Below are 22,439 nucleotides of genomic sequence, written 5' to 3'. Positions count from 1 at the left end.
ATATTATATATTATACCAACACTATGTTGCTAGAGATATAACCGTAAACAGGTTAAGGAAGGGATATATTAGTGGAATTGGAGCATAATTTTATTAACTTCATGAATTTTCTTTTCTACTTGGTGCTTCATCATTCCTCTATCTTTCCCAGATTTGCCCATAGTGGGGACAAGCAATTGCATTCCAAAATAATTTTTTTTTTTTTTTATGTGAATCAATTACTTTACCATTCATATCCTCTACCTTTAACTCTGTATATGCATCTGCCATGAGGTCTCCAGAACATCGTGTCTTTATTGCTGGATTTTATGAGAATATACAGATTATCAAGAAGATGTGTTTTTGCACACATTCTGCCAGAACATGAACAGGGAATGTAAGGAAGACATGTATTTTCTAAGCAATTATAACTTTTCTCAAACTCCAGTGGCCTCAGATCTGTTATTTATGACCTCAGGGGTGGCAGCTCCTCTGCTGTGAGGCTATCTACTCTGCACTAGAGTTGCTTCCAGAGATATTTTCTTAGAAGGAGAAAGCACTGAAGGACACCATGGAAGGGGTCGGGCAACACCAGGGAGTTGTTTCTACACTGTGCTATTCTCTGTCAAGCTCATCTCCAAGGACCACATGCAATCATACAACTCTTTGGACCTATTCAGTCCAGGGACTTGCGTGTATGAAACCTACAGGACCAAGGAGAAGTAAAATAATAAGACTAGACAAATTGATTCATTTGACAAAAAAGATTGAAAACGCAATGAATTGCCAGAAAATAAATAAATAAACCTGTCTTTGAATAAGTACAGTCAGAATGCTCCTTAGAAGTAAGGATGGAGAGACTTCATTTTTTGTACTTTGGGCATATTTCCAGGAGGGACCAGTCACTGGAGAAGGACATCATGTTTGGTAAAGTGGAGGGTCAGTGAAATAGAGGAAAACCCTCAATGAGATGGATTGGCACAGTGGCAAAAGCACTGCGCTCAAACATAATAATTTTAAGGGTGGTGCAGAATGACAAAATGTTCCACTCTGTTGTGCATAGGGTCACTATGAGTAGGAAACAACTCAACAGCACCTAAATACAACAACCATGACATGTATTCATCCAGAGAGTTGTGGTTGTATAGTAGACTAAGCACTGGGCTGCTAATTGCAAAGTTGGCAGTTCAAACCCGCCAGCCACTCTGCAACAAAGATGAAGCTGCACCCATAAAGATTTGTAGTCTCAGAAATCCTATTTGGAGTTGTTATAAGTTGGAATCAACTCAATGGTTCTGGCTTTATGTATCTGTCTTTTGATTTTTAGATTAAAGTAAATTTGTTGTTGTTGTTGTTGTTAAGTGCCGTTGAGTCGGGTCCGACCCATAGCGACCCTGTACAGGGTTTCCGAGGGTGTAAATCTTTACGGGAGTAGAAAGCCTCATCTTTCTCCCTCGGAGCAGCTGGTAGTTTCGAACCGCTGACCTTAAGGTTCGCAGCCCAATTCGTAACCACTACGCTACCAGAGCTCCTTAAGATGAGCTTATTTTAATTTTTTTTGTTTCATACACAAAACTAGCAATCTATAAGAAAAATGATCCTACTGTAGACTCATGACACTCATCAAATTTAAATTCTGAATAGAATTTTGAGATCACTCAGTACAATAAAAGTCAAGAGAAAAATAAGATGATTTCCATTTGGTCCAGATGGATGTAGGCCTCCTGCCTGCCATCTGGACTTCTCCTTCATTTTGCTATTTCTAAAAATTTAAATTCAGTATTATGCATATTCTCTTTCTTCACACAGTCAGTCTTAAGGAAAAGAAGAAAGAAAGAAAGAAAAAAGGCTGATCCAGTGCATGCAATTTTGTTATAAGAATTAAAAAAAAAATTTTTTTTAATTAAAAAAAAAAATTAAGTGTTGATCATGAGTTAGCAAATTTCTTATGTAAATAAATCAAACTTAACCCAAGCCAAACTCACTGCCATTAAATTATTTCAGACTAGTTATTGATGTTGTTGTTGTTAGGTGCCATTGAGTTGGTACCAACTCATAGTGATCCTATGTTCAACAGAATGACATAGTGCCCGGTCATGTGCTGACCTCACAGTCTTTGATACACTTGAGCCCATCTCTGTTGCCACTATGCCAATCCATCTTGTCGGGGGTCTTCCTCTTTTTCTCGGACCCTCCACTTAACCAAACATGATATCCTTCTCCAGGAACTGCCCCCTCTTGATAGTATGTCCGAAGTATGAGAGATGGAGTCTGACCATTCTGGCTTTCAAGGAGCACTCTGGATGTACTACTTCCAACAAGATTCTGTTTGTCCTTTGGCATTCGGTGGTACTTTCTGTATTCTCCTCTAAATGCATCAACCCTTCACTGGTCTTCCTTATTCACTGTACAACTTTCATACGCAGATGAGGTTGTTGAAAATACCATGGCTTGAGTCAGGCACATTTTAATCCTCAAACTGACATCTTTGCTCTTGAACACTTTAAAGAGGCCTTGTGTAGCAGATTTGCCTAATGCAATATGTTGTTTGATTTCTTGATTGCTGCTTCCATGTGTGTTAATTGTTGATCCAAGCAAAATTAATTCTTTGACAAAGTCAATTTTTTCTCCATTTGTATGGATGTTGTTTATTGGTCCAGTGCTGAGGATTTTTGTTTTCTTTACACTGAAATGCAATCAAAGGATATGGTCTTTGACCATCAGCAGTAAGTATTTTAAGCCTTCTTTGCTTTCAGCAATCAAGGTTGTATCCTCTGCATATCACAGGTTGTTAATGAGTCTTCCTCGAATCCTGATGCCATGTTTTTCTTCATAAAATTCAACTTCTTGGATTATTTGATAAGCATGCAGGTTTAAAAAGTAAGGTAAAAGAATACAACCCTGGAATACACCTTTCCTAATTTCAAACCAGGCAGTGTTTCATGGTTATGTTTCAAGAACTGCCTCTTGGTCTATGTATAGGTTCTTCATTAGCACAATTACATGTTCTGGAATACTCATGCTTTGAAATGTTGTCCATATCTTTTCATAATCCACACAATCAAAAGGCTTTGCATAAAATCAAAACAGCAATGAGCTATCATCTCACACCAACAATAACAGCAAAGATCAAAAAAGTAGAGGGCAATAAATGCTGGCAATTATGTGGAGAGACTGGGACCTTCCTACATTGCTGGTGGGACCAAAATGGCCCAACCTCTCTGGAAAACAATATGGTGCTTCCTCAGAAGGTTGAAAATAGAAATACCTTATGATCCTGTAATTATTCTACTTGGTATTTATCCACATGAATTACAAGCCATTACACAAGTAGATATATACACATCAATGTTCATAGCAGCACTATTTACAATAGCAAAAATATGGAGACAGCCTAAGTGCCCATATATGGAAGAATAGATAAATGAACTTTGGTACATACACACAATGGAATGTTATGCTACCTTGAAGAATAATAAGGAAGCTGCAAGACACTGCACAACATGGATGAACCTTGAGGACATTATGCTGAGTGAAATCAGTCAGTCACAAAAGAAGAAATACTGCATAGGACCATTAATGTAAAATATTTAGAAAAAGTATTCACACAAAAAGGGGGGAAATTTTGTTGGTTACCGAGGGATATGAGGTAGGGTGAGGGGAGGGAGGGGAAGGTGGAAGATGGAGCACAGGGTAGGGAATAGACACAGGATAGTTTGGTTGCTGAGGGGCATACACTATAAGGGGAAGGGGAAAGGAAGAACAAAGTCGATGAGAAAACAGTTAGGCAGGTATACATGGGCTAAATAGGACAGAGGTAAATAATGATGTAAGCACAACTTTGGAACAATAGGGCTTGGGGATACAAGGATTGAGGCATGGTTTGAATGTATAAAAGTGGGGAAATGATGTTAAGAGGCTTGATTGTCCTTTGAATCTTGGTTTCCCCTACCTACTGTTGTAAAATGGATACTTGAAAGGGAGAGACAGGAATAGTCAGAAACATCACCATAGAAAGCTTGTAAGTCTGTCTTCAGCCTATCACTGATTGGAATACCTAAAATGGGGCTACAACTTGCCCAGTGAAGGAGGCTTCCTGCAGAGCCATTTGCATTGCATAAGACCATAGGTGGAATCCTGATCCCCATCCAGAATCTTCTGAGGTGGGCAATTTCCACTTGAAAGGACAAGCAGACCAGCCTGGAGCAGCTAGAAGAACAAAAGATGCTTCTTGAAAGAAAGACCAGCAGGAAAAATAAAAATCATAACAGCAGTCTGATTGACTACTACAAGAACAAGTAAGTTGTTCTCCTGGGAGCCATCAAGGCAAGTGGTCAGGTCCCCTCAAAGCAAGCCCCCTTCCATGACTAAAACCCAAGGTGAATACATGAGCAGGCACGTGGTCTTACTGCCGGCCATGTTGGTCACTGATAAGGGGAAGGGGGGGGGGAATAGTAATGAAGTTGTGAACTAAGTCTGACCACATTCAGTAGACTCCTGTTAACCTGGATTGAGAGACCTGGTTGGCCAACAGTATGATGAGACCTGGGGACTCCTGAGCCCAGGGGCAGGGACATGGCCCCAGAGGACTAGATCAGAGTGTGAAGCTTCCAGCTGATATGAAGTGAAGATAGATGCATAAGAACATACACACGGTAGATAGTACCCATTTGACCCGGCTTCAAAGCCTGAATGATCAGAACATGACTAGAGGAAGAAAGAAGAGGAAAAAAGAGTAATCCACTACAATTAGATGAACTTGACCTATGCTTGTGGATGCAGTATGGCAAAGGAGCAAACAAATGTTTTAAAGTGAGGATTATTCCCACCCCCTTGGTATACAGGGTCGACAAGGATTGGTAACTTAGATATTGGCGACCTGAAATGTGGGATGGGGGTGGGGTGGGGGGGTGGGGGAGGGCAGGGAGACTACAAAGGCAAGAAGTGGCTGGCTTACAAGCTTTCAATAGGGAACATTGTTCTCGAAGACACAGGGAAAGGTAGAATCTCTATTGAATTGTTTCCAACCTGTCTGGGTGGGGCTGATAAAAAGTGATGTGGATAAGACTCTTGTCACTCAATAGGGAATGACTGCTATCAGGACTGACTGTGAGTGTTGGAAAGGTAAATGTAGACATTTTGTAACAAAAGGAGGGGAGTGGTTGATTTTGCAGTCCAGGAGCAGAGGTCCCAGGAACCATCAAGGGAGAAAAGCAAAGTGTGGGACCCTATCCAGAGAAGCAGTGATGCCAGGGATGGAGGCAGAGAAGATGATATGGAGAGACTCAGAGGCTAGGGACTCTAGACTCAGGGAGGGAGAGGGGCTGTGTGATGGCAGCCAGGCGGTAGGTGTGCACAATGTACCGTTTGGTTGTTTGATGATGCATGCAAGGGAGTGCAATCATTGCAATGAAACAAAATACAATAGGATGAATATAAAGCTAATGTTCTCCTATGTAAACTATCACATCATTCACAATAATAACGTTAAAAAAAAAAGAAAAGAAAAACAAAAAAATGACTTTGCATAGTCAATAAGGTATAGGTAAACATATTTCTTATATTCTCTGCTTTTACTCAAGATCCATCTTATGTCAGCAATGATAGCCTTCATTTCATGTCCTCTTCTGAATCAGGTTTGAACCTCTGGACGTTCTCAGTCAATGGATGGTTGCAGCTGTTTTTGTATTATCTTCAGTAAAACTTTACTCTCATGGTATATCAATGGTATTGTCTGATGATTTCAGCATGCTGTTGGGTCACCTCTCTTTGGAAGGGGCACAAATATGGATTTTTTCCAATCAGTTGGCCAGATAGTTGTCTTCCAAATTTCTTGGCATAAATGGGTGAGTGTCTCAAGTGTCACTTGTTTTTTGAAATATTTCAATTTGTATTCCATCTATTCCTGGTGCCTTGTTCTTTGCTAATGACTTCAATGCACCTTGGATTTCTTCTTTCTGGATGATTGGCTCTTGATCACATTCTACCTGTTGAAATGATTGAAAATCAACCATTTCTTTTTGGCACAGTCCCTCTGTGTATTCCTTCCATTTTCTTTTGATATTTTTTGCATCATTCAATATTTTGTTCAGGAAGTCCTTCAATACCACAAGTTGAGGCTTTAATTTTTCCTTCAGTTCTCTCAGCTTGAGAAATGCTGAGAGTGTTCTTCCCTTTTGGTTTTCTAACTCCAGGTCTTTGCACATTTTGACTAATAGTGACATGATAAAACAGAGTAGAGATGCTTCTTAGGGTTTCCAAGACTATAGATCTTAACAGGATCATATATCTTCTCCTGAGTGACTGGTGGGTTTAAACTACTGATCTTGTGGTTAATGATCAATGCTTAGCCTACAGAGGCACCAGGGTCCTCATGTAAAGGAACGGATAGCAACTATTTTAGGCTTGTGAGTTATGTGGTCTCTGTTTCAAATACTCAACTCTAGGGTTGTTAAGTGTGGAAAGCATCCATAGACAATAATGAAAATAAATGGAAGATATACACAGAACCACTATACCAAAAATATGAAGAAAAACGTGGCATCAGGATTGGAGGAAGACTCATTAACAACCTGCGATATGCAGATGATACAACCTTGATCGCTGAAAGTGAAGAGGACTTGAAATATTTACTTATGAAGATTAAAGAGCACAGCCTTCGATATGGATTGCATCTCAATGTCAAGAAAACAAAAATCCTCACCACTGGACCAATAAACAACATTCTTATCAATGGAGAAAGGATTGAAGTTGTCAAGGACTTCATTCTTCTTGGATCAACTATCAACACTCGCGGAAGTAGCAGTCAAGAGATCAGACGACGTATTGCACTGGGCAAATCTGCTGCACAGGAACTTTTTAAAGTATTGAAGGACAGAGATGTCAGCTTGAGGACTAGGGTGCGCCTGACCCAGGCCATTGTGTTTTCAATAGCCTCATATGGATGCGAAAGCTGGACAGTGAATAAAGAGGATCGTAGAAGAATTGATGCCTTTGAGTTGTGGTGTTGGAGGAGAATACTGAAAGTGCCATGGACTGCCAAAAGAACCAATAGATCTGTTTTGGAAGAAGTGCAGCCAGAGTGCTCCTTGGAGGCCAGGATGGCTAAGCTTCGTCTCTCCTACTTTGGACATGTAGTCCGGAGGAAACAATCGTTGGAGAAGGATGTCATGCTGGGTAGGGTGGAGGGTCAGAGAAAAAGAGGAAGACCTCCAACGAGATGGATCGGCCAGGTGGCATCATTGATGGACTCGGGGGTGGCAGCGGTGGTGAGGTTGGCCCAGGATCGAACATTGTTTCGTTCTGCTGTGCATGGAGTCGCTATGAGTCGGTTCCGACTCGATGGCACCTGACAACAACAACAACTATACCAAAAGAATTGGTTCACATACTACCATTTCAGAAGGCATCTATATGATCAAGAACTGATAGCAAAAAAGGAAGAAGTTCAAGCAGCACTAAAGGCACCAGTGAAAACAAGGCCCCAGGAATTGATAGAATAATCTTTTGAAATGTTTCAACAAATGGAGGCAAAGCTGGAAGTGCTCATTCATGTATGCCAAGGAATTTGGAAGACATTTACCTGTCAAACCAACTGAAAATGACCAATGTTTGTTTCTATTCCAAAGAAAGGTAATCCAATACAATGAAAAGCATCCAACAATATCATTAATATGACATACAAGTATGATTTTGTTGAAAATAATTTTAATATAGCTTCAGTCATACATATACAAGGAACATTCAGAAATTCAAGATGGATTCAAAGGAGGATATGTAATTAAGGATATCATTACTTATATCAGATGGTTTGGGCTAAAAGTAGATAATATCAGAAAGGTGTTCACTTATGTTTATTGACTATGTAAAGACATTTATTTGATTGTGTGATTATAGCAGTATAAAGAACATTGTAAAAATGGAAATTCTAGAACACTAGTGTTGTTGTGGAACTTGTACACAGAGCAAGAAGCCATAATCATTCAAACAAAATAAGGGGATAGTTCATGGTTTAAAATCAAGAAAGATGTGTTTCAGGGTTGTATCCTTCCGCCATACTTATTCAATTCGTATGATGAGCAAATAATCTAACAGGCTAATTAAGCTGGACTATATGAACAAGAAAGTGACATCAGGTTTGGAGAAAGACTAATAATAACCTGCAAATATGCAGATGACATAACTTTCCTCACTGAAAGTGGAGAGAACATGAAGTATTACTGATGAAGACCAGAAACTACAGTCTTTAGTATAAATTACAATTAAACATAACTAAAAAATTAAAATATCTTCAGAAATGGATCAGTAGATAATACCACAATAAACAAAGAAAAGATTCAAGTTGTCACAGATTTCATTTTACTTGGATCCACAATCAACACTCATGGAAGTAGCAATCAAAAAATCAAATGGAGTATTGCAACAAGCGAATCTATGCCAAACAACCTCTTAAAATGTTTGTAAGCAAACATGCAACTTTGAGGACTATGATGTGCTTGTTGTAAGCCATGGCATTCTTAATTACGTCAGATGCATTTGAAGTACTTGTGTAGCAATGTAGGATAAGCACTGAACTGCTACCCACAAGATTGGTGCTTTAAACCCACAAGATTCTCCTTAGAAACACTATACATGGTTGCCAAGTAGAAACTGACTCCATGACACTTAACAACAACATATGCATGTGAAAACTAGACAATTAATAAGGAAGGCCAGAGAAAATAGTATGCATTTGAATTATTTGATGTCTCATGATATAGAATAATAACTGTACCAGGACTTCCAGAAAAAAGAACAAATCTGCCTCAGAAGAACTACAGCCAGAATGCTCCTTAAAAGCAAGGATGTTGTTAGGTGCCATGAAGTCGGTTCCAACTCATAGTGATCCCATGTACAACAGAATGAAATTTTGCCCCGTCCTGCACCATACTCACAATTCGTATCCTTGAGCCCATTGCTACTGCCATTGTGCCAATCTATCTCATTGGGGGGTCTTCCTTTTTTCACTGACCCTCCCCTTTACCAAGCATGATATCCTTCTCCAGGGACTGGTCCCTCCTGATAATATCTGAAGTATGAAAGATGAAATCTGGCCATCCTGGCTTCAAAGGAGCATTCTGACTGTACTTTGGCCAACACAGATTGGTTTGTTCTTCTGGCAGTCCATGGTATTATTAATAGTCTTCTCTAACACCATAACTCAAATGTATCAATTCTTCTGTGGTCTCTTATTCATTGTCCAACTTTCACATGCATATGAGGCTATTGAAACTACCATAGCTTGGGCCTGACACACATTAGTCCTCAAACTGACATCTCTTCTATTGAACACTTTAAAGACGTCTTGTGCAACATATTGCCTAATACAATATGTCATTTGATTTCTAGACTGTTTCCATGAGTGTTCATTGTAGATCCAAGCAAAGTGAAGTCTTTGTCAACATTAATCTTTTCTCTATTTATCATGATGTTATTTATTGATCCAGTTGTGAGGATTTCTGTTTTCTTTACTATGAAGAGCAAGCTGTACTGAGGGCTGTGGTCTTTGATTTTCATCAGTAAGTATTTTAATCAGTAAGTGAAAATCCTCTTCACTTTCAGCAAGCAAGTTTATATCATCTGCACATTGAAGGTTGTTAATGATTCTTCCACCAGTCCTGATGCTGTATTCTTCTTTATTTAATCCAACTTCTTGAATCATTTGTTCAGTGTACAGATTGAATAAGTATGGTAAAAGAATACAACCCCGGCACACACCTTTCCTGATTGCAAACTATTTAGTGTCTCCTCATTCTGTTCAAATAAATGATTGCCTCTTAGTCTATGTTCCAGTTCCTCATGAGCATAATTAAGTGTTCTGAAATAGTCATTGTTCACGTTATTGTCCTTAGTTTGTCATGATCTACATGAGTTGGTACCAACTCAATGGCACCTAACAACAACAACACAGTTGAAAGCCTTTGCATAGTCAATAAAGCACAGGTAGATATCTTTCTGTTATCCTCTGCTTTCAGCCAATATCCATCAGACATTAGTAATGGTATTTCCTGTTCCACAACCTCATCTGAATCAAGTTTGAACCTCTGGCAGTTCCTTTCAATTTACTATTTCAGTCATTTTTGAATTACATTTATCAAGGATTGGAAGACCTTTTCTCATGTAATTTGGGCATGTTATCAGGAAGGACCAGTTTCTGAAGTAGAACATAATACCTGGTAAAGCAGAAAACCTTTAATGAGATCTATTGACAATGGTTACAACAATGAGCCCAAGCATAGCAATGATTGTGAGGATAGTGCAAGACTGGGTAGTATTTTGTTCTGTTATACATAAGAAAGTTATGAGTTAGAACCACGTCAATAGCACAAAACAAGGACAATCTAGTACACTAAAACTTTATTTTAAAAAGTACGCAGTGAAACAAATATAGCCCTTGGACTGTAGTTTTCTGCTCCTGGTCTAGGAAAATCCTAACATGAGACTGGGAAACTGGAGTTGAGGATTCCCTGAGTGACTTTAAACTAGTTTTCATTCTCTTAGTGTTCAGCCTCTGGTGTTAATTGGGATAAACACTTCTTTACATGGTATGAGCTGATCCATAATAATGAGAGTCACCTAAATACCTTAGCTACCAAGAGCTAGTTTTCTTTTTCTTCACACTATTTAGTTTGGTTCACCAGAATTTTGGCTAAATTGCATGCCATAGATAACCCATTTCCCTTACCATACTATTTTTATTATGGGAGTTATTTTACTTAACATCATACAAATTAACAACTGCTTTCAATAGAATAAATATATATAATGCTTGTTTCCCTGGGGTCACATCAATTGAGAACACAATCACTGGAATTTGATCAAAACGAACAGTATTCTCTAGCAATATGGTCTTTTTTTTTCAGCAAAAGAACTGAAGACTCATCCCTACAAAGTTCCTTTTTATATTTAAAGGATTTTAGGCTTATGTAAGGAGACCTGGTTGCACAGGGATTAAAGAGCTCAGTTACTAACAGAAAGGTCAGAAGTTCAAATCCACCAGCTACTCTGTGGGGAAAAGATGCAGTTTTCTTTTACAAAAATGACAACCTTAAAGTTCTATGGAGCTGTTCTATTTTGTCCTACAGGGGCACTATGAGTTGAAAATGATTTGGTGGCAGCGTTTATTTACTTCTTTGGTTTGGACTTGTGTAAGGAGTTTCTGAGCTGTGTAAATAGTTAAGTATTCAGCTACTGACTGAAAGATTAGGAGTTTGAACCCACCCAGAGGTGTCTGAGAGGAAAGTCCTGTGGATCTTCTTCCAAATGAGTATACCTTTTGAAAACCATATGGAGCACTTCTAATAAGATGCACATGAGGTTGCCTTGAGTTGAAATCAACTCAATGACAACTGATTCAGTTGGGTAATATTTATGGAAGCAGATTGTCAGGTATTTTATTCCATGGCACCACTGAGTGAATTTGGTCCACTGTCGGGGACCCGCCTCGACATAGGGGTTCGGTTCACGAGGAGAGGATACCTGACGGCGAGTCATATATATCAAGAATACACATAAGGAGACAAAGAGAGAGAAAATGAGGCACCCCAAAGCCAGGGTGGATACATCACTGGTGGGCAGGCCTGGGAGTACAGGCATCGTGGCCTCTGCAGGCAGCAACTCACTGCCCTGCCATCTTTACCGCATGCCTTCCAGCCAGTAATGCACTGCCATCTTTACTCCATGCCTGCCAACCAGTAATGCACACGTGGGGAGGCCAGGGCCTCTGCTTTATTCAGGGGATGAGCTTCACATCAAGCTGGGAGGGACTTAGGCAAGGTACAGCTAACATCAGTACTTTTCCAGACATTCAGGTAACTTTACATTGTGCTTTGCTGGTTCGAATCCCAGGCCAGCAACTTGGTTTCTCAGGCCCAATTAACATATCTATAGCCCCTGAGCATAGTTGAGGGAAGGTGAGAGATAAAGACAAAAGCTTGGGCGGAGTCCTGCTGCTTTGCTTCCTGAGCCAGGTCTGCAGGAGGACTCAAGAAGCCCAGGTGAATGGGCTGCACCTGGAAAAGGATTAGGGTGGATGGGTTCTTTGTCTATAGAACAAAGAACCATGAAGTAGCTAAGATATTTTTAGTTAGTCCTTTGGAGAAAGGCTTAACCTTGCAACCTTTAGTCTCAGCTTTAGGAAAATATCACATTTATCTGTGGATTGTCAAAGGCTCTAGTGTATTAATTTAATATATATAACTGAATATTAAAATGAAAGCAATTTGCCATTAACTGCCAGTGGCCTCATTTGTTACACTCTGACCTAGAGGGCCTCGAATCTCTGACCAGTCTTACATGGTCTGCAACAGTCCACCAACTTTTAGCTTAATGGTTGAGTGCAATCCATTTGTGCCAACTAGGGAAATTGTGTGGCACATGTTGTTGTTGTTGTTGTTAAGTGCCGTCGAGTCGGTTCCGACCCATAGCGACCCTGTACAGGGTTTCCGAGGGTGTAAATCCTTACAGGAGTAGAAAGCCTCATCTTTCTCCCGCGGAGCAGCTGGTAGTTTCGAACCGCTGACCTTAAGGTTCGCAGCCCGATTCGTAACCACTACGCTACCAGGTTATTAATTTATTTATATCAGACCTAGGCTGACATACCATATTGCTTTTACAGACATTCACATCATAGTGGAACAAACTTAGGGTTTCAATTTGGGGTCCTTGCTGTGTAAACTACAATCAATGTATAGAGAGAACAAAAGTGATAGTAAGGTTTTGCTTGTTTGTTTGTTTTAAATACCTCTCACTTGAGATTTTGTGCAATCTCTTTCCAGAAATGGTAAGGAGGTATCTTCAGTCTAATCTTGTTTGAATCTTCTCCTTGCTTTATGCCTAAGTCTCAGACCATGCCTTTCTAATATTGGGACTGTTTAATGAATTCTGTAGAGAATTCTGTCTTTCTGTTAAAGGCATAGGGGTCAAACTCAGCAATATCTGTGTATTAAAATGTATTTCTATAACTCTGTACAGTCTAAGTCCAATAAGCTACTATACAAATCTGTGCAAAGTTGATGTATAAAGAAGCCCATCCTATTTCAATTAGTTTTCCAAGGTATTCTTCCAGTTAGCAACGATAGAGAATAGATCCACTTCTCTCTTAGAAGTGTTTGAAATGGTGTATTAGTGTTTGAAATGGTGTATTAGTGATCTGTTTCTCTGTAAAACATTGTCCAATACATGGTGGCTTAAAATAACAAAAATTTTTTTTTTTCACGGTTTCAGAGAACTTGTTTAAAAGATGCTCGGCATCTTTATTGTAGTCTTCCTAATGGCCACCAGGTTATCTGGTTTGTTTTATCACTCACCTCTATTTTACTGAGGCTCTGACATCTCTCTCTCTCTCTCTCTCTCTCTCTCTCTCTCTCTCTCTCTCAGCTTGGCTCAATACACCAGGGGGAAGAACTGGAAGATTACATGAATGACACCAAACTGCTAACTGCTACTCTTGAAATTTTCTTTTTCCTATAACCTGTAGGTCAAGTACTTGGACTTGGTACATAAGTCCTAATATCTAGTCACGGTCCCAGTAGAAGACTACAAAATACAATATATTCAAACAGAAGATCTTTAAATAAAAGGATGATGTACAAATTATGGGAAAGATTAGGTAACCCACTATGCATAGTATTATACTTCCAGGACTAGTTACCATGTCTCTGACTTAAGGGGAAATAATAGGGAGTGCCTACTTGGCCTGGACAGGGTAGTTCTGCCAAGCAGGAGTTCTCAATTTTGGAGAGGATGCAATCTACCCATGACATCATTGTATGTCCTCCAAACTCCTGTCTTTGCCTCCCTTGGTGAAATATAATGAGAAGCCAGAAGACAAGAGAGAACATTGCTGTAATTCATGTAGGGGTGGCTTCCAGGATAAACAGCCAAGTAAGTAATGGCAGAAAATGGACCAGGAGGGGAAAATAGAACAATCCAGCCCAATGAGTTCTTTTTCTGTTTTCTCCACTGACTGGAAGGTTGTGAAGTATCCTTGCTGTTTGTCTACAGGACTTAAAGTTAAAAGAATAACTTTCAGTACCTTCCATGCCCTTTCCATGAAGAGGTTCATTACAAATGCATTTTAGTGTAATGGTAGCAATATAGATTCTGAAGCCACATGATCTGTGGTCAAATCTTGACTTTGCCACTTTTAGTGGGGTGCTTAGGAAAAATTTTTAAACTTTTTATATCTTAGTTTCCTCTTCTAAAAAAATAGTGATAATAATAATGCTTACCATCATGGGATTGCTGGTGATCAAAAACAAAAAGAGTGTTTGTTGTTAAGTATCGTCAAATGGGTTCTAACTCATAGCAACCCTGTATAGGGTTGTCAAGGCTGAAAATCTCTGTGAGAGCAGAAAGCCTCTTATTTTTCCTACTGAGTGGCTGGTGGGCTTAAACCACTAACCTGTGGCTCAGAGCCAATTGCTTAGCTTAGAACATAACAACAAACAACAAAACAAACCCATTACCACTGATACCAACTCATGGCAACCCCAGGTGTTACAGTGTAGAACTGGTCCAAGAATTTTCTTGGGTATAATATGCATGGAAACAAATCACCAGATATTTTATTCCATGGCACCTCTGAGTGGATTGACCCACAAAATTTTAGATTAGCAATTGAGCACAAGCCCTTTGTGTCACCTAGGGAACTTGTGTGGCACATTGTGGGCATTTATTTACACAGATTATTGATTTAGCATATTGCTGATATAACATTCTACTTTAGACATTCACATCACAGTGGAACAAACTTAGGGTTTCATTTTGGAATCCTTGCTGTGCATAACACAAATCACAAACAATGCATAGACAGAGGATCAGTGACATTCTATTGTTGTTGTTAGTTTGTTTTTTGACATAACTTCTTACTTGAGATTTTGTGCAATCTCTTTCCAGAAAAGGTGAGGAAGTGTCTTCATTCTAATATTGTCTGAATCCTCTCCTTTTATTCATATCTAAGCTTCAGACCATGTCTTTCTTGTATTAGCACTGTTTAATGAATTCTGTAGAGAATTCTGTCTTTCTGTCTCCAATGGCATAAGAGCCAACTCAGCATAAAATTCTGTATATGCTAAACCTATCCAGCTATTATACAAATCTTTACAAAGTTGATGCATAAAGAAGCTCATCCCTTTTCAGTAAGACTTTCTAACATATTCTTCCAGATAGCAACAATAGAGAGTAGACCCACTTTTCTCACACTGAAATGCTTGAAATCGTGTATTAGTGATCTGTTGCTCCGTAACAAATTACTGTAATACTTAATGACTTAAAATAACATGAATTTATTATTTTACAGTTCCTGAGGGTCAGGAATCCTGACCTGATGTAGCTGCATCCCTTTGACTCTGGCTCTCTCACAAGACTATACTCAAGGTATTGGCTCAGCCAGAAGTTACAGGAAGGATCTACTAGGAGAGGATGCTCTTCCAAGCTCACCCACATAGCTGTTGGCAAGCCTCAGGTTCTCTTTGACTATTGGCAGAAACCTTAGTTCCTTGCCACATAAACTTCTCTTTAGGGTAACTGATTTTCCATGAAAATCCAGAAGTCACACACTATTTCTGAATTTACTCTCTCATTTGATATCTTACCTTTCAAAGGTCCTTTAAAAACATCAAAGTGGGCAAGTGAGCAAGAGAGGCTATAAGGTGATACCCTATCATTTCTGTTGTATTCTATTTGCTAGAGCAGCTCACTAAATCCAGCCCACATTCAAAGAGAGGACTTACTTAAGGATATGAGTAACAACCTGTGGGGATTTAGAGACTGCCTATCACAAGTGACATAAAGTTTTATATAGAGATTTTTTCCTTGGCTTTTTGTAGGAAGAGAACCTTTTTCAAATTGAATTATACTGGAACAAGCCCCATGACTATTAAAAAAAATTCCTTTTCATGGTTATCTTCAATTTTACATTAAATAATGACTGGCTGCAGTTACCTGAGGTTCTGCTGTTTAACCATTTCTGTGAGTTAACCTTTTATGTGGGTTATAGATAAAGTTTGTAAGCCATAAGCCATCAACGTTGATTTATTCATTATTGGAAATTTCAACTAATCCTATAACTTTGGTTATCACTTCTATAGGCAACTGGAAAATTGCCCACTGTCTCTGAGCTCACACTCTTATTTAAAATGTTACTTTCAAAGGTCCAGTCAGAACCTCAACATAACAAGTTCAAGAGGAAATAGTTCATTTCTCTGTTCTTCCAGTCTTTTCTTCCTCAAACAGCAGTCTGACCGCTTCCTGATTCATTCTAGTTGGAGACTCTGGAGTGATCATTCAACTGTTTTCTTTCTCCCCATATGTAACCAGTTGTCAAATTATATTGATTTGGAGAGTTAGGTGGTACAAAATAAATTATATATGATATTTGTAGACTGGAAGAATTGGAATAAAATCCTGAATACACTAATTATTTACCTCACCATTTAAGTGGGGAATGGGAGTACAATGAAATAAACTGTAGGAAGACTTTGGATGCCAATCTAAGTTATAATTTATTCCTATATTAGGGAATCACTCAAATATGTGTCAGGAAAGGAATACATTTAGAAAGCGAAATCTGACAGTTTTCTTTTCATCCACCTTCTTCCCACCCTCTCGCCTCTTTTACTTTCCTTTCTTTTTTTCCTTTTTCTTTCCTGCCTTCCTTACTCTATCTCTTCTTGCCTTCCTTTCTACATGTGAAATGGAGAGTGTTAAGGACTATTTCCCTGATTGTCCCCAAATAATTACTTCTCTTTCTTGGGCACCACAGCATGGTTTGTTCCTCTGCTTAAACACTCAAACTGTCTAATGATGGTTATGGGTAAATATGTCTTATCTTGATGGACTCAAGTGTGGCAGTGGTAGTGAGGTTGGCCCAGGATCGGACATTGTTTCGTTCTGCTGTGCATGGGGTCGCTATGAGTCGGTTCCGACTCGATGTCACCTGACAACAACAACAACAACATGTCTTATCTTACTGATTGACTTGGTCCCCTCAAGGGAAAGAAGTCAACCAAAATCCAAAATCTCTGTCATAGAGTTGATTCCAATCATAGCCATCATAGTGTTCCTGAAGTTGTAAATCTTTACGGAAGCAGAAAGCCTCATCTTTCTTCCATAAAGCTGCTGGGAGGTTTGAACTGCTGACCTTGTGACTAGCAGTCTGTAGTTCGTTGTTCACCCTCCATAGCCACATGGAATAAATGTACCTGGAATAAATGCCTATTATTAAAGGTTGTTGCAGTTCTCATTGTGATTACCACAATGCATGGCATAAGGTAAATGCTCCATGAATTACTGCTAAATTAATCACTGTTGTTGTTAACTGCCATCAAGTCAGTTCTGTGTCATAATAACCCTATATAGGATTTCCAGGGAGTGGCTGGCAAGTTTGAACCATCAGCAGTCCATTGCTTATCCTACAGTGACACACAAAATAAGAGCATTGAAAAATTCAGAAGTATTCGGAATTTTTGAAGGTCAGTGTGATGTGCAGTCTCTAAGATGACCTTTTATGGTACTAGACTCTGGGTATCTATGCTCTTGTGTATGTGAAGCACCTTCCCTTGAACATGGGTAGGATCTGGTTACTTGCTTCTAAAAATAGAATAAGAAAAAAAGTGAGGGTGTCACTTCTGATGATAGGTGACAAAACAATGGTGACTTCCTTCTTGGGTGCGTCCTCTTGCTCCCTTCTGAAAGTGGGCTGTCTTGAATCTCAGTTATCATGTGAGACATTCCTCTAGAGAAGGGCTAGGCACTGGTGTGTGTCCAAATACACGAGAGTGAATTAGAAGCAGATTCCACAAACTCACTGAAACCTTAGATGAAAATTTAGCATCTGACAAAATCTTGTTTGAAATCTCAACCTGATGACAAATACTCAACCAGGGCACACCCAATAAGACTACACCCAGATTGCTTACCCACAGCAAGCTGTGAGATGATAAATTTTTGTTATTTAAGATGCTAAATTTTGTGTCAAGTTGTTACATAGTAAAATATATAACTGAAGTCCTGATGTGGTGCTGTGGGTTAATGTGCTGGACTGCAAAGTCGTTTGAATCACAAGATCAGTGGTTCAAGCTCACCAGTCACTACATGGAAACCCTATACAGGGTCGCTATGAGTCAGAACCAACTCGATGGCATGTAATAACAACAACAATATATAACTAGCACAGTCAGAAAAGAGGTAAGCCTTAATCTAACTACCTCTTTTACCAATGATCTGTCACTTTGTAATACTCTAGTAGCTTGTGTGTTTCTGTGATGTTGACAGCCATGCCACTGATATTTTAAATACAGCAGAGTCACCCATGGTAGAAAGGTTTCAGGTGAGCTTTTAGACTAACACTGACTAGGAATAAGGAGAGGTGAGCCACTTCTGAATAGTTAGTCACTGAAAATCATTTGAATAGTAGCAGTACATTGTCAGACATTGTGCAAGAAATAAGCCCCTTTTCAAAATAGAATTAACTTTAATGATATGGATCAAGATAAGTTTTCTGAACATTCATTTTCTGATTAGGCACAACTCAAAATGAGAAGAAATAGCTTCAAACACGCAATAATAATCAGAATATGGAATGTACGAAGGTATTAATCTTGGAAAATAGGAAGGTATCAAAAATGAAATGGAATTTATAAGGATCAATAGCCTAGCTGAAATGGACTGGCATTGGTCATTTTAAATCAGATAATCACATGGTTTTAAACACCAGGAACAAAAAATTGAAGAGAAATGGCAGTATCACATTCATTGTCAAAATGAACATTTCAACATCTATTTTGAAGTATAATGTCTGTGATACAATAATATCCATATGTCCTGGTGTGGTGCTATAGAATAAATACTGGACTGTTAATCATGAAGTTGAACATTCAAACCCACCAACTACTCTTTGGAGACAGGTTCTCTGTTAGTCAGAACTGACTTGATGGCACTTAATAAAAACAATGTAAAGACGACTAGTTAATTCCATTATTAGTCAAATTTACACACCAACCACTAAAGCCAGTGATGATGAAGTTGAAGAATTCTGCCAACTCCTTTAGCGTGAATTTGATCAGACAAAATGCACTGATAATTACTGGTGAGTGAAATGCAAAAGTTGTGAACAAAGAGAAAGGATTTGTACTTGGAAAATATGATCTCGAAATTATGCTAGAGATAAGATGATAGAATTTTGCAAGATCAATGACTTATTAATTGCAAATACCTTTTTTTCAGCAGCATAAAAGGCAACTGTACACCAGAAGTCCTGATGTGGCATTGTAGGATAAGCATTGGCCTGCCAACCAAAAGGTTGGCGATTCAAACTCACTAGTTGCTCACAGGTTCACTATGAGTTTAAACTGACTCAATGGCACAACAAGAGTCAAAATATGACAGTGAGTTTATCCCACCTGAATTTAGAGACCATCTCAAGAACAGATTTGATGAATGACATTAATGACCAAAGACCAGAAGAGTTGTGGGATGCCACCAAGAATAACATACAGGGAGAAAGCAAAAGACCATTAAAAAGTCTAGAAAGAAAAAAAAGACCAAAGTGGATGTCAGAAAAGACTGTGAAACGTGAAACTGAGCATAGAGAAGTGAAAGTAGCTGAAAGAACTGATGAAGTAAGAGAGCTAAATACAAAATGTTAAAGGGCAATTGGAGAAGACAAAGTCAAGTATTATAATGAAATGTGCAAAAACCTGGAGTTAAGCCAGGTCTTCGCACATTTTTGGTAATACTTGACTTTGTCTTCTCAAGCTGCCTTTGGGCATTTTCTGTCCATCTGTTTTACTTCCTTATTTCTTCCAGTTGCTTTAGCTTCTCTATGCTTAAGAGTAAGTTTCAGTGTCTCTTCTGACATCCACTTTGGTCTTTTCTTTCTTTCCTGTCTTTTAATGACCTTTTGCCTTCTTCCTGTACAATATTCTTGATGGCTTTACACAGCTCTTCTGATCTTTGGTCTTTAGTGTCTAATGCATCAAATCTGTTCTTCAGATGATCTCTAAATTTAGATGGGAAAGATTCAAGGTCATATTTTGGCTCTTGTGAACTTTCACTTGCATATGAGCAATTGATGGTCTGTTCCATGGTCTTCTCAATCTTTTTTTTTTTTTTTTAGAGGGGGGATATACACAAAAACACTCAGGAATAGATAATAATTTAAAAAACCAAAGGGCACATTCTGCAAGCCTGCCTCCTGGCTGCCAGCAACCAGTCCCTCACTTTCCATGAGTCCAGAGTTCTTAGCTGCTACCTCTCTCCATATCTTCATCTCTGCCTCCATCTCTGGTGTCACCATCCGGCCTTGTTTTGACTAATGGTATCGAATTATTTCACTGCCTCTTTCCATAGATGTAGTCGGTTTGATTCCTGTGTGTTCCATTTTGCGAGATCAATGTGTACATTTGACTTTTAAATTGATATGTTGATGTTGTTGTTGTTCAGTGCCATGGAGTCGGTTCTGACTCATAGCAACCCTGTACAGGCTATGCATAGCACAGACACCCCACACCAAGAATTATCTGGTCCAAAATGTCAATAGCATCAAGGATTGGATACCTTAGGCTAAGGACCTTGTTATTGTCAAAAGTGGGCATCAGTATCTTTCTGTGCACTTGACAAGGACCACAGCTCAGATTCTAGTGAAGAGAGTTCTCCTTACTCTAAGCATATAAGCTATTTTGCTTTATCTCTGATTTCATCCCTTGTAGACTAATGAATACAGTGGTTTTAAAGTAAAAATCTGTTACTTTCAACAATTAATCAGGTCTAATGTAATTGATGCATTTGAGTCATGGTGTTGGAGGAGATTATTAAGAGTACTAAGGAGCTCTGGTAGCGTAGTGGTTACGAATCGAGCTGTGAACCACAAGGTCAGCAGTTCGAAACTACTAGCTGCTCCACGGGAGAAAGATGAGGTATTCTGCTCCTGTAAAGATTAACAGCCTCGGAAACCCTGTGCAGGGTCGCTATGAGTTGGAACCGACTCCACGGCACATAACAACAACAACAACATGGATTGCCAAGAGAACAAACAAATCTGTGCTAGAAGAAGTACAGCCAGAATGTCTCTTAGAAGTCAAGAAGGCCAGACTTTGTCCCTCTCTTTGGACTTGTGTTATCAGGAGGAACCAGTCCCTTTAGAAAGACATCATGCTTGGTAAAGAGGAGGGTCATTGAAAAAGAAGAAGACCCCAACAAGATCGATTGGCACAGTGGAAACAGCAATGAGCTCAAGTGTAGGAACAATGGTGATATTGGTGGACGACGGGACAGTGTTTCATTCTGTTATACATAAGGTCACTATGAGTCAGTCCCAGCTCCATGGCACCTAACAACAACAACAAGCACAACCTAATCCTGGATTGTGAACCACAAGGTCTGGGATTGGAGTGCACCAGCAGCTCCATGGGAGAAAGATGAGACTTTTTGCTCCTGCAAAGATGTATAGCCTAGGAAACCTTACACAGGGTCACTTTGATTCAGAACTGACTCCATGGTACATAAACACCACCAATCCCAATCCTGGGCTGTGTATGTGACAAACATTGGAGAAATATAATCAGGGTTTGGTTTATGCCCTTATGAAATATACTGTCCAATTGGTTTAATGTTAATAAATAAGAATTATATAATTTTCAATTGATGATGTAAGCAAATAAATATACAGACATACATTTAAAGTTTTAAAAAACAAGCAAACATTCAAACTTGGAGTTAGAAAACTAAAAGGGAACAACATGCTCCACATTTCTCAACCCGAGAAAACCTGAAGAAAATTCAAACCTTAACTTGAAATATTGAAGGTTTCTATGGGCAAATGGAATCCTGGTGTGGTGCTGTATGGTATGCACTGGACTGCTAAACACAATGTCAGAGGTTCAAACCCATCAACTGCCCCTCAGAAGCCCTATACAGGGTCATTATGAGTTAGAAACAACTTGATGGCACTTAACAACAACAATGTGCAAGATCTTAAATGATGTTGAAAATATCAGAAGAAGATAGAAGATACAAAGAGTCACTGTAGCAAAAGAACTGGTCAATATTTAATAATTTCAAGGTTACTATACCAACCTGAGTGGTGCTGGATCTCAAAATCATTTGAACCACAAGGTCAGTGGTTCAAGCTCACCAGCTGCTCCTTGGAAACCCAATACAGGGTTGCTATGTGTCAGAAATGACTCAACAGTGCTTAACAACAACAACAAATTACCAACTCGATTGACTTAACAAAAAAATATGCTCAAGAACCAAAGGTATTGATGGAAGAAAGCCAAGCAGCCCTGAACACATTGACATAAAACAAGGCTCCAGGAACAGAAGAATACAAATTGGAATATTTCAAAAAACGGATGGAACACTGGAGGTGCTCACTCATCTATGTGAAGAAATTTGGGGAAGAGCTACCTGACCAACCA

This window comes from Chrysochloris asiatica, unplaced genomic scaffold (genome assembly GCF_000296735.1).
Source record: "Chrysochloris asiatica unplaced genomic scaffold, ChrAsi1.0 scaffold00035, whole genome shotgun sequence".
Taxonomy (NCBI): Eukaryota; Metazoa; Chordata; class Mammalia; order Afrosoricida; family Chrysochloridae; genus Chrysochloris; species Chrysochloris asiatica.
Note: the sequence above shows the minus strand (reverse complement) of the source record.